The sequence below is a fragment of the Ursus arctos genome, unplaced genomic scaffold (assembly GCF_023065955.2).
Source record: "Ursus arctos isolate Adak ecotype North America unplaced genomic scaffold, UrsArc2.0 scaffold_12, whole genome shotgun sequence".
In the NCBI taxonomy this organism is placed as follows: domain Eukaryota; kingdom Metazoa; phylum Chordata; class Mammalia; order Carnivora; family Ursidae; genus Ursus; species Ursus arctos.
Genome location: NW_026622786.1, coordinates 37,646,559 through 37,660,516, shown reverse-complemented (window position 1 = coordinate 37,660,516; position 13,958 = coordinate 37,646,559). Strand labels below are relative to the sequence as shown.

At 38.0% G+C, this 13,958-nt stretch overlaps 1 pseudogene; it reads left to right on the top strand.

Moving 5' to 3' along the window:
• Positions 1 to 7,805: 7,805 nt before the first annotated feature.
• Positions 7,806 to 12,158, top strand: LOC113254320 (elongation factor 1-alpha 1-like; annotated as a pseudogene).
• The last annotated feature ends 1,800 nt before the right edge of the window (positions 12,159 to 13,958 follow it).

The window sequence follows — 13,958 nt, the reverse complement described above, 5'->3', positions numbered from 1 at the left end:
GCCATTGACCTCCTGCCATCCTCTCTTGCCTCTCTTCCACCGAATAATACTAGATTGCTGTGGTGAAATGTTTGTGTGGAAATGTAATACATGGTTACTTTCATTTTTTTTAAATGTGTAAATCGTGAACCTGTTTTTCACAAAAATACCAATATTGCTAGTAATATTTTAGTATTGCATGAAAAAAAATAGCAAAATATTTAGTGTTGTCATATTTTCTCTGGTGTTAAAATCAACAACTGAATCCAGAGGATGGGCATTATTATGTCTATAGAGGTATATTCTATTGTGGAATTGAATAGCCTACAGCCAGAAATGAGCATCCCACCACATCCATACTTACCAAGCAGATATCTGGTTACTAATGCAGTTGATTGGTTATTCAATATTGAGATATATGTTCTATAGTGATGGAAATATTCTTCCCCCCGTTTAGGACATCCCTAAATAATTAACAAATTAGCATTTTTATTTTTAAAACAAAGGGGATGTGTTTGATATTTCAGCTTCTTGTGGATGAGGAACAGAATTATCATATGAACCACATAACAGGCAATAGAGGAGCTTCTTCATCTGGGGCATTGAAACGCACGAGTACGACACTCTCGGACTCTGCATATTATAAGAACAGTACTCCCAATAGACACAAATGGCTGAATTTAGGGTACAATAATCTAAACCTAACCTCATCTTAACCATTCTAAATGTAATCCTACTGAGAAAATGAGAGAATTTTCCCTTTCTGAATCTCTAAAATATGGCTTCCTCTTTCTCGCTGGCAAGGCTATAACTCCATTTGACTGCATATTACCACTTGGCTTTGAGGATCACCAAAGCTCAGAGTGTAGAGAAAGTGGAGTGTAAACTCCATCCACTCATTGCATAGACACAGTTTTCCCCTGGCCTACTCAGTGATTTAACAATTTCTGGCTCGATACATTATAAATCACACATGACATCTCTTCTAAGACTGCAGTATCAGGGTGTGAGTTTGGGCCTCTGAGGAGAGTTGTAAGGAGAGCAAAAAGTCGTGAGCTGTGGACCTGAACAGCTGCTTGGTGGTGGCAATAGCAGCTGTTATGAAGAAATGCCTGTCCCCCCAATGTGCTTCTCTTGCTCTCCCGTCCCCTTTCTTGTCAATAGCCAGTCAACATTTATTGATTGTGCAGAGGCTAAGGGCTAATTCTTCTGGGTAAGCTTATCCATCTGCCCCTTTACTTTTGGCTTACATTGTCTCTCCAGGGTTTTATTTTGTTTTTATAAACATCTTTCTATCTGCCTGCTCCTTCTCACCATATGGCAATTCTGATATATATCTTTTTTGTTAGAGGAAGAATGTGAGACAACAGGAGAGAAGAGGTCCCTGATGGAAAAAAAAAAAAAAAAAAGGTTTAGAACACTTATCAGAGAAGTGTATAGTTTAATAAGTGCTGCTTTCTTCAGCATGATTTGAATCACATTACGATTAAACATTTTCCCCCCAAAACAACGAAGACTGATTTCCATAAATACAAATGTTGTCTACAACCAATGTCTCCAATTCTCTCTTACCTGTCAACGTGAAGCAATTCAGTCAGGCATCTTCCCACACTATTTTTATAAAACTGTTTTTGCCGAAATCACAAATGATCTCCACATAACAAATCTCAAGCGTATTTTTCAATTCTCATCTTACTAGATTTCTCAGTAGCATTTAAGGCATTCAGGAGCATTCAGTCTTTTGTGAAATATCACATGGCTCGCATGACTTCACTCTCCCGGATTCCAACCGCCACCTCCCGTGACCAACCCTTCTCATTCTCTTTCGTTAACGTCATTGCATCCAACTTCGTGTCCCAGAGCCCAGAGCGCCTCCCTCACTGAACTCTTCTCTAGTTACCCCGTCTCTAGCTGAGCTCATCCAGCATCACAGCTTTAAATACCATCTATTTGCTTACAACTCCCCAAATAGCTAAGATTCTTGTTTTTGAGCACCAGACTTTTCTACCAGACTGCTTTCTTGACAGCTCCACGTGGTATTAACTTGAATAAAACCAAACTCAAACAACCCCGACACCCTTTACTCACGCAGTTTTCTCATTTGGGGGGAACTCTCAAAAACTTAGGAGTCCTTCTTAATTTATTTTCCTTCAATCCCTATATGAAAACTTCAGTAGTAAGTCACTATTGCCTCCTATGTCCATCACATGTTCACTTTTTCTCCCCCGTTGCTTGCTGTTACCGCTCTAGTGTATAAACTATTTTCTCTCGATAGTTTCCTAAATTGTCTCTGCCATTCTTACCCTCTCCATTCTGTTATTTGGGAAGCATCTATAATGAGCTTTTACATTTTAAACCCTGAGGATGTCACTATCTGACTCATAATCCGTCAGAAGTCTCCTACTGCACTTTTAATAAAATCCAGTGTTCTTAACTCACCTCCAAGTTCCTGAGGGATCCACCCTCCTGACCTCATTCTTATCTTGTGGTTGACCCCAGCAGACTCGCTTGCCATTCTTCTTATATGCTGTTTCCTCCACCTGGAAGCTCCTCCCCCAACTCTTCACTTTCAGGCTTCTTCTCATCCTCCAGGTGCCATCTTAAATGCCAATTCCCCAGAGGGCTTGTTCTTGACAAGCCCGTCTAAATTAGTTTCTCACCCACACCCTTCTAGTCTCTATCATTTTATCCTATTCTTTGCCTTCATAGAACTCATCACAATGTGCATGTGTGTTTGTGTGCTCTCTCGTTTAAGGCCTGACAGGCAGCTAACATGCACTCAACCTTGCAGTGGAAGTTTTTGTTTGTTTTGTGACAAAAAGAAAAAAAAATGTAGTTTAGTGTACATTCATTAATTTATTCCTCCTCATCAGTTAACTGTAAGACATTACGTCAGTAATACTAGTGATAATTTTAATAACAGCAATAGAAACACCAATAATAATAGCAAACATTTATATAGGTCTTAACATGTGCTGAGCACTACTGTAAACACTCTTAGAGTATTACTTCCTTCAGTGTGTATACAAAGTAGGTATTAGTCTCCCACCACAGCTGACAAGGAAACCAAGGCACATGAATCTTAAGTGACTTGCTGAAGGCCATCATGACCTTAAGTGGAAGAGCCTGTTTTTAATCTGACACTTGGGCTCTATAACCTGGGGGTCTTAAGTACTACCCCAAATGCAAGTTATTGTAGGACTAAAAACTGAAGGAGGTAATGAAAAATTGATTTTGCTTTCATGGAGCTTATAGTATGTTGTGTTCTTTTTAAGGCCAGCAATAAGAATACTTGCTTCCATTTTTTAAATACAGTGGAGACTATGTCTATATTATGTCATACATTCAATACTATTTTTGTGTCTGTTGGTAATTTCTTATTGATTGCATAGTTAATATAATTTTACATTTATGATACCCAAGACCGCTTCTTATTTTCAAACTACATTAAAATAATAAAGAACATATACCACAATAAGCATTTCTAGAAAATTTAATATTTTCATTATCAATTTAATCCTATAAGAGGATGATACATGTTTCATTTAAGGTTTTAATTATCAGGAGAAAAAAAATCCTTATATTTCATTATTCCAAAGACATATGAAGCAGTTTTTACCACATGAGAACCTAAGTCTCCTCCAAGAACCAGTAAGGAAGAGATTGTTTCCTGGGTCTACATAATGCATGGCTAAATTATTATTCATGAAATTGTTCAGGAAAACCTCATATGTGACAGTATGGGCATGTAGACTGTAGAATAACAAATATTACTCTATTTTATAGACTAACAGGACTAGTCCATTCTGCAAATTTACTTAGGATATTAGAAAGGTTTGAGTCTTTTGGACCTAAATAAAGAAAGACAATGCATTAAAATACCTGTAAGCTACCCTTCAGACATTTAAATATGGCTTCCCTGTCATCTGTTAGAGTGGATGTAATATAATTTCCCAGCTGCAGTAAACATTTAAATATGTTGGTTTTCTGCTCCCAGAGGTTTTCCAAGCTGCTCTGCCAAATCTGTTAATGTAGAAAAATGAAGTCAAGAAGAAAAACTTAAAAGACGTGAGAGCAAGTCTGAGATGGAGGAGAGAAGACAGGAGTAAGAATGGGAGTGATTAAAGATCCATTTATCATTATCCACAAAACTGGAGTCTTCCCATACAAGGAAATAGAATGGAAATGCTCCTTAAATTGGGAAAAATATGCTAGTCATTATGCATAGATCCCAAGAGAAGAGATTTTACGTATTGACACGGCTTCTTCACAATACCACCCCTTTCTTCCAGTGATTAATATTAGAAAGATGTATTTTTAAAGCTCAGAGAGGTTCTTGGGAATATAGAGACATTTAAAGACACGTTGTGATTGGTGAAGAGAACATTGGTTAAATATTAATTAATATTAGTTTCTTTGAAAGGCTTGGTTGTGGCTGTACAATTAACTGCACAATTAACATGACCAGTTTATCTTATATGAGGCCAAACATTAACTTCCTATATGATTCCCCATGTCTGATCCCACCTACCCACTGCTACTGAGGAAATTTAATTCCTATTCCTTACAGTGCAAAGAGCTCATGAGTCAGACTCAGAAGCTGTAGCTTTCAATCCCATCGCTGCTCCTTTTGACTGTTTGATTTGGGCTGGGCACTTAATTTCATGAAGCATCCGTTTTCTTACTTGGAAAATGGCCTACTTCCTTCACAGAAGAGTCTCTGAAATATGTGAAAGCACAGACATTTGGTAGGCCCGCAAAACATGTTATCATTTCTTTCTTCCTTTTTTCCTTCCAAACCTTGGAAACAATTCTGGTCTTAGAGTAGTAAACATTAAGGAGAGTGACATATTTTTATAGTACTTTCCATCCAATCATTGTGAGTGTTGTTTTACTTACAGTTTCCCATTTAATTGTTAAAATAACCACTAAAGTAGTTATTACTTTTTCTAAGTTATGTATTATAAGACTCAGACAGACCATTTATTTATCTAACAGTATTTGCTGAGTGTTTACTGTGTTCTAGGCATTAAGCTAAGGACCACAGACACAAAAATGATTGTGGGAGGGTTCTGCCCTCCATGAAGTTCCAGTTTGGAAGAGAGAAATGCAACACATAACATTAACACACTCTATTAGTTGCCAAGGCAGTAGAGGCAAAGCCTTCTGGCTCTGACTACAGCAGCCTGACTCTTAGGTTCAGGAATGGGAAGTCAACCTCACTCTCACCCACTTTTATAGTATAACTGGGATCCTATATCTTTTCCCCTGGAACTCACCCCACAGTTAGAGATTTATCTTCTCGGGGTAATGTATCTCCCCAAACCACAGTGCCACACTTTCCCTAGAGCCCATCACCTGGTTTTGTCTCTTTCCTTGGACGGATCCACTCAATGCAAATAGACATCAAGAACTTTCTATGTGCCAGACCTTATGCTATATGCTGAGGATAAAATATTTACATAAGAATAAAAGAGAATAAAAGCATACGTTTAATTGCTGCTCTTGAGAAGTTTAGAATATAATAAGGGAAGACTGTCATTGAACAAAAAAGAGTAAAATACTATAGATGCTAGGATAGAGGTCTCCAAAAGATAGAAGTGAAATGCAAATAAGGCATGGTCTATATTATTTACTTGGTAACAGTGTGGGTTAAGACAAAAGATGAAGGGTTCAGTTTCAATGTGTTGTCAATGAGCAGATTGTGGCAGAGGGAAGGGCCATCCACGGAAGGATGTATTTAGACCTTGAGCTTAGGGGAAATATTTTGCTTAAAGATGTATCTCTTCAGAGTCAAATACATACAAATATCATATGAAGCCATGAAAGCTGGATTGCCCCAGAGAGAAAGTCTAGAATGAAAAGAGAGAAGATCCAAAATATGGCAGAACTTGGGAGAACAGCAGAATTAAGGAACAGGAAGGGGTAAACAAGGACATAGATGCCAGTCCTTACAAAAGACATCCTCATTTATAACTGAGAGGTAAGACTTCATCATTCCTTAGATCCTTGCAAGCAGCTATATAACGCAACCACATGCCAGAAAAGACTTGAATAAAATCTATTCACAATACTGTCAAGAAAATGTACTGAATTGGCATTCCAATCAGGACATTTTTATAAGATTTTTAATTAAAGCAAGAATGAAATAAGAATAAAAAACAGATGAATGAAAAAGAAATGTCCTTTAAGAGATGAATAAAGAAAATGTGGTGTATATACACTGGAGTATTATTCAGCCCTGAGAAAGAAAGAAATCCAGCCATTTGTGACAACATGGATGAATCTTAAGGGCATTATGTAAGTGAAATAAGCCAGAGAAAGACAAATACTATATGCTGTCACTCTGTGGTGGTGGAATCTAAAAACAAAACGAAAAACACAGAAAACAAACAAAATGCTGATTTCATAGAAACAGAGAATACAGTGGTGGTTGCCAGGGGCTAGGGAGAGGGACAAATGGGGAGCTGTAAGTTTCAGTTATAAGAATAAATTCTGAAGACCTAATGTAGAGCACGGTGACTATAGTTAATAGCATGATATTGTACACTTGAAAAGTGGCTGAGAATGTATCTTAAGCACTGTCAACACATACAAAAACAGAGAGCTAGAGAGAGGGAACTATGTGAGGAGGTGATTATGCTGATTAGCTTGATCTTGGTAATCATTCTACAATGTATATGTATATCAAATCATCACATTGTACACATAAAATATATACAATTATATTTGTCAGTTATTTCTCAACAAAGTTAAAAAAAAAAAAGGGGGGAAAAATGGAATAAACCCATGAACTCCAGACCTCAACTCATGTCTTAATGTACCACAACAGCCTTAGTTTATGTGTTAAATAGTGGTGTTTTATGTCAAGGTCATACCTTCAAAAGTTTTAGAAATATTACTAGATTCACCTAGCTACATAATTCAATAGCTGTTATCATTTTATCACCTTCCTAATATAATTACCTTTTTTTCTTTCAAACCATCAACATTTACTAATACAACAGTGATTGCTGATCTAATTCTGTTATCAATTTATTTTGAATAATATGCTAATCTTTATTTATTTTTTTTAAAAGATTTTATTTATTTATTTGACAGAGATAGAGACAGCCAGCGAGAGAGGGAACACAAGCAGGGGGAGTGGGAGAGGAAGAAGCAGGCTCATAGCGGAGGAGCCTGACGTGGGGCTCGATCCCGGAACGCCGGGATCACGCCCTGAGCCGAAGGCAGGCGCTTAACCGCTGTGCCACCCAGGCACCCCAATATGCTAATCTTTAAAACATGCATTGTATTTCTTATCTTTTAGTAATTAAAAATCATCTAATAGCTATATATTTGCTGTATATACATATATATTTAATTTGGAAACATATTGCTAAGGGAAAAAATGTTCTTGTTTCAACCTTTTTATCAAGACCTTGCCTTTGGGAGAGAATTATGGGAAAGAGGTTATTAGGTGTTTTGAAGATTGCTTAATGCAGCGGTTCCTAGAATGTGATACTCAGATAATAAGCACCAAAGGATAGTATTAGGGGAGAGTTGGGGTGAAACACAATTTGTGGTCAAAATAAGTTTGGAAAATTCTTTGTTAAATGATGTTAAAGAGAGTTCTTTACTGTAGGACTTCTCAGAGCCTTCAAATGAGATTTGTTTTAATGGCAAATAGGAAAATTGAGGAAAAATTGCTTTACACACACTGATCAGAAGCTCAAACGAGACAAATGGCAGAACATGGCAGAGATCAACATGGATGTGACAAGGAGTGCCATGGTTAGGGACTGACTGCATTACTCAAGTCAGGAAAAATGAAAAGCAGGAATAGAATGAAAACCCTTGCTCAGGTGTACACCTGGAAAGAAACAAAAAAGGCGGCGAAGGTAAATTTATCAGCATCACAAATAGAGCCTACCTCTGACTTACTGGAAAGTTGCTACTTGCTGCACCACAATTTCTCTTGGAGTCTGCTTCCTTTTTGAAGTAGAAGGAGAGGGTCTCTTGTTTGCCACTGTATCTCTAGTGTCTAGAACAGTGTCTATCACAGAGAAAGTGCTCAAAAATCATTATTCCAATTGAGCAAATAGTAAATCAGTGGTGGTAGAACCATAAGAATAGTGAAAATTCCATTATTTGGAGACTTTCCAATGGTTGGCCCACATGCAGAAACCAAGAGTTCCAGGTGTTTCCTAATCCTGTCTCTATTCTGAGAGATTACGCTTAAGGGGTTCCCCACAGGAAAAGTTTGCAAAGTCTTGGCAACTTGCCAGTGCACATGAAGGCACAATCAAGGGTGGCTATTAATAGGAAAACAATACAATTTGAAGGGAGGCTGACTGTCCTTTGTGCAGTTTCTTCTTATTTATTAGTGAATGTTTATTATAAACCTAACCTTAGAACTTGGATTTTTACATTAGTAATACCTCACATTTGTAAAATAGTTTTCAAGTCTCTTCAAAATTGACTCTTTTAATCCTGAAAAATAAGTGACAAGTAGCCCATCGTAGGAAGAGAAAAATTAAAGTGGATCTGATGAATGATTTGGTCACGACATTATTTTATGGAAGATCTAAGATTAGAACCTAACTAATTCTTCCATCTTTTATTCCTTACAACACACAGAAGAGTAAACACTAATTCCATCTGGTTTGAGAAATCCCCTGACTTGTAATGGAATGGAAACTTTCTTTTAAAAATAACCTCTATAGAAAAAATTTAAAAAAGAAGTCTACATGACTAATTCTCCTAAAATAATAAAACAATTATAAGACCACATAAAAGTCATCTAAAAAGCTGGGTGAAGAGAAGATCAAAGACGCTTATGTAAGGACAAGATAGAAGCCAAGCTTCAAAATTCAAAGCTTTTGTGAGCTCTAATCATTTCGCTTGCATTCATAAAATCTTAAACATTTTCTCTCTACTTTTTGATGTATAATATTCAATCAATTGTAATGGAATATAAGTGGATAGTACTTGTAATGGCCCCTGAGCATGAAAGTGAAAACCATGGCACCTGCACAGCACTGCCGCCTAGAGGAAAGTGGGCCTTTTTCTGCCAGTCCAGATGCTTTTAGATAAGAAGAAAAGAGAAAGGGCCCTGGGATTGGTGCCATTGTTATTCCTCTCCTTCTAGGTTATATAAAATAGAAAAATTTTGGATTTTCCTCTTTTCCATTCTAAAGTCATAGGCAATGACTAGATTTACTGCTTAGGAAGTCCATGTATATTTCCTTTTCAATGGATTTATAAATTCCATTATGTTAATATCAAAAATATGTAACAGATATAAAAGAGATGGAGGATCCTGCTGTGACTTCCTAGGGAGGGGCATTTTTCCAGTTTATTGAGATTTGAATTATTGGTGGGGCTAAGGCCTCATGACTGACCTTCTTCTTATGCTATTACCAGTGCAGAGAGCTGGCATTGAAACTCATGTGATTAAAAAATTCATAAGTCCTTTAAAACTGTACATTTTGACAGATAAAAAGAATACAAAAATATTCACAAACTGCGTAGCTAGTGAATTGTGAGCTTTTAACAGGAAAAGAAAATCAAAGGCACCATCTTTCAAAGGATTGGTTGAATCTAACCACTTTCTCTCATTTTTTCTGGTGTATATTTATGAGATTAAATGTACCAAAGAGCAAGTGAAGTGTGGTGGTCTTCAAACAGTTAAACAACAAGCTCCTGTTGAGAAAACACTTTGTTGTAGCAAAGTAGCTTCTAATCCTAAATTTTATAAATGGGTGGGGATGTGGGAGGAACTTTTGATGGCAAAATGGGAAAAGAGAGAAGAAAGAAAATTTGAGTAATAGCAGAGGGAGTACAAAGTAGCACTCAGACTAGAAGATACTCATTTTCTACCCTTAAATGCAAGGAAAACCATAAAAATTTCTGCCATTGAAGCCCCAGAAAATTTTCACAGAATATTGGGTTTTTATAGAGAACAAAGATAGTCACATCTCCTAAATTTCCTTCCTTGAAACATTTATGTAACAGTAATTAGGAATAGACATCAAAATAGTTTCTAAGTTTTGAACAGTTTAGGCAGAACCCATCTGCATTTATGTGACTGAACACTGAACCATTACCGAAAACATCCTGTAGAGAGTGTATCTCACTTGTCACAAAGAATTGATTGGTTCATCGTGTCCCATCATGGGATCAAGAACTAGAACATTTAAATAAGAGAACATGCAGAGAAAGACAGTGGATGAAAAGGACAAGAATAGAAATATGATACAGTCAGTCACCAGAATAATGAGGGATGGTATTAACATTAAAAGTAATAGTAGTTGTTGGGCATATCATTTATAATTTCATATATATATATATGTGTGTGTGTGTGTGTGTGTGTGTGTGTGTGTGGTATTCCATAGTGGGTATTCAGTTCATCTTGAGTAATCTCTTGGTTGTCTTATAAAAGCTCCTATTTGACAAGAGTTCTATCAACATTTATTAAAGAAAGGTGCTATTTACTAAAGAAAGGGTAGATCTAGCCAACATGTGTTATTTTTATCCTGGTACCTTGAGTGAAAAATCACATAAGCATATCACTTAAAGAATGATGTCTAAACAGAGTCTATTGTTACTTGAGTGACTTCAGTCCAAAGTACTTTGGGAACTATAAAATGTCACAGATTCCTTCATCATAAAGGCAGTGTGCTGCAGGGGAGTTAATTCCTAGCTCTACGGGAGAAGTCTTGACTCCCAGTTCTGCCACTCATTGACCAGCTATGTCTCTATGGGAAGGTCACATGTAATCTGATACTTCTCTTATGTGTAAGAAGATAATTATTCTGTCTATCTTCAAGGACTACACATACCAAAATAATGCATATGACTATTATTATTTTTTATTAACAACATAAATAATAATAATTCCTATTTCATAGCACTTGAAAAGTGCCTTCAACTACTTGATCCCATTCAAGTAGGCTGCTGAATTGGGAAGGGGCTCCTTCAGCCTGGGTCTTGGATAAACATGAAAGCTGAACACGAACATGGTATCACCATCAGTATCTTCCTGTGGAAATTTGAGACCAGCAAGTATTATGTGACTATCATTGAAGTCCCAGGACACAGAGACTATCAAAAACATGATACCGGCACATCTCAGACTGGCTGTGCTGTCCTGATTGCTGTTGCTGGTGTTGGTGAATTTGAAGCAGTTATCTCTAAGAACGGGCAGACCCGTGAGCAAGCCCTTCTGGCTTCCACAGTGGGTGTAAAACAACTAATTGTTGGTGTTAACAAAATGGATTCCACTGAGCCATCCTACAGCCGAAAGAAATACAAGGAAATCATTAAGGAAGTCAGCACCTACATTAAGAAAATTGGCTACAACCCGACACAGTAGCATTTTTGTGTACCAATTTCTGGCTGGAATGGTGACAACGTGCTGGAGCCAAGTGCTAACATGCCTTGGTTCAAGGGATGGAAAGTCACCCCTAAAGATGGGAATGCCAGTGAAACAACACTGCTTGAAGTTCTGCATTGCATTCTGCTACCAACTTGTCCAACTGGAAAGCCCTTTTGTCTGCCTCTCCAGGATGTCTACAAAATTTGTGGTATTGGTACTGTCCCTGTGGGCCGAGTGGAGACTGGTGTTCTTCAACCTGGCATGGTGGTCACCTTTGCTCCAGTCAGCATTACAACTGAAGTAAAGTCTGTTGAAATGCACCATAAAGCTTTGAGTGAGGCTTTTCCTGGGGATAATGTGGGCTTCAATTTCAAGAATGTATCTGTCAAAGATGTTCATGGTGGCAGTGTGACTGATGACCGCAAAAATGACCCACCCATGGAAGCAGCTGGCTTCATGGCTCAGGTGATTAACCTGAACCGTCTAGGCCAAATCAGTGCTGGATATGCACCTGTGCTGGATGGTCACACAGAGCACATTGCTTGCAAGTTTGCTGAGCTGAAGGCGTAGATTGTCATTCTGGAAAAAAGCTGGAAGACAGTCTCAAGTTCTTGAAATCTGGTGATACTGCCATCATTGATATGGTTCCTGGCAAATCTATGTGTGTTGAGAGCTCTCTGACTATCCTCCTCTGGGCTGTTTTGAAGTTTGTGACATGAGACAGATGGTTGCTGTGGGTACCATCAAAGCAGTGGACAAAAAAGCAGCTGGAGCTGGCAAGGTCACCAAGTCTTCCCAGAAAGCTCAGAAGGCTAAATGAATATTGTGCCCAATACCTGCCACCCCGGTTTTATTCAGTGATGGAAAAATGGCCTCAGAACTGTTGTGTCAATTGGCCATTTACGTTTAGTTGTGAAAGACTAGTTAATGATAACAATGCATTGTAAAACTTTCAGAAGGGAAGGAGAATGTTCTGTGGACCGTGTGTGTGTGTGTGTGTGTGTGTGTGTGTGTGTGTGGCAGTTTTAAGTTACTAGTTTTTAAAATCAGTACTTTTTAAGGGAAACAACTTGACCAAAAATCTGTCACAGAATTTCAAGACCCATTAAAACAAATGTCTACTGAGGAAAAAAATTCTTCTTTAGTTGAATGACTTTCAAGTTACTCTATAGACTTTTCTGTTTTCTAGAAACTAATTCTTTCCAAAACACTCAAGAGTTTTCAGTTCCTAGTCTCCTCATCATTATGATTTTCCTAACTCTATAAATACACTATCAAGACACCTTTTTTCTTGTGTCTAGTACAGTACTTAAAGTATTAAATTTAACTTTATATTTACTTTTCTATCTCTCCCATTAGGTTATGCACTTCTCTATGTGTGTAGGGAAGGAGAGAGAAGTTCACAATCAATCATTTTTGTTTGTTCGTTTCCCTGAGGAAACATACATAGATCTTCGTACATAAAAACCCTTAATCTATAGCATGTTAAACTAGTAAACTCAATATTAATTGAATTTAACAATGTTAAGCAGCATCAAAAATGTTGATATCTAATAATGGAAACTCAGTTTCTGGAATAAAAGAGGCTACAGTTCAACTTGATTGACCATTTATCCTGTCAAATGCCATGGCGGAACAGAGGACTCTTGATATGCAGAGTACAGAGACATTGCCCTCCAAAACTGATGGTAGAGTCTAAAGAGATTTCACAAGATGATCTTTCACAAGGTCATCAGTTATTTAACCTGAAATTGGAAAGACAAGTGTGCTTCCATATAAAGCAGAAGTAGTAAAAAATTAATCCTACAAAATACATTGGGACCATACTATAAATGTCTAGTGGAGGGGATACAATTTAATGGCAATAAAAGTAAAGTGTGACCAGTTAAAAACAGAGCCAGCCTCAGAGGCACACAGCCAGAACAGTCACACTGGGCTGTATGCTCAGAAGGGCCAACCTCTTGAAGTGTAAACTCTGAAGTGGCTGTCTTGAAGTGTTTAAATACTTTTATTTTTGAATTCGTGTTTTATAAATAAAATCCAGTGGAACAATGGAGCTTGTGTCAGCTCATGCAGGCTGGCTTCTCACTGCTTGCCCCCTTCATTAGGAGGGTTCTTAGCTCCCAGCTTTCCTCCCTTTTGCACCCCAACCACTCCTGATCACCACTGGGGGAACAGGTATCAGTGGCCCATGAAAGCATGTGTTCTGCCATCACATCCAGGGGTTTCCCCTGTGGTGAGCACAAAGAAAGTCAGAGACAGATGCACACCTCAAGGCATCTTTGGGGAGGGGAGGGCATATGTGTACATGTAAGCAGCATGAATCCGTGCCTGGGTTGGCACAGCCATAGCAAGTTTAGCAGGTGACTTGATGGGTACTTCACATCCGCCCTGCACCAAGTACATCCCAGGATGGAGATTTCATTGTTTGTGGGGTACTTGTCCAACGTGTGTAGACAGGGAGATCGATTTCCCTGATGCTGGAAGGACCCTCCATTTTCATTTTGCCATGGGACATGTAAATGATGTGGCAGGTCCTGGTTATAAAATAGCTGAGTTGGGAATACTCTAAAACACCTAACCCAATGCAGGTGTGGCAGCCTAGTAGTTTTCTCAGGCA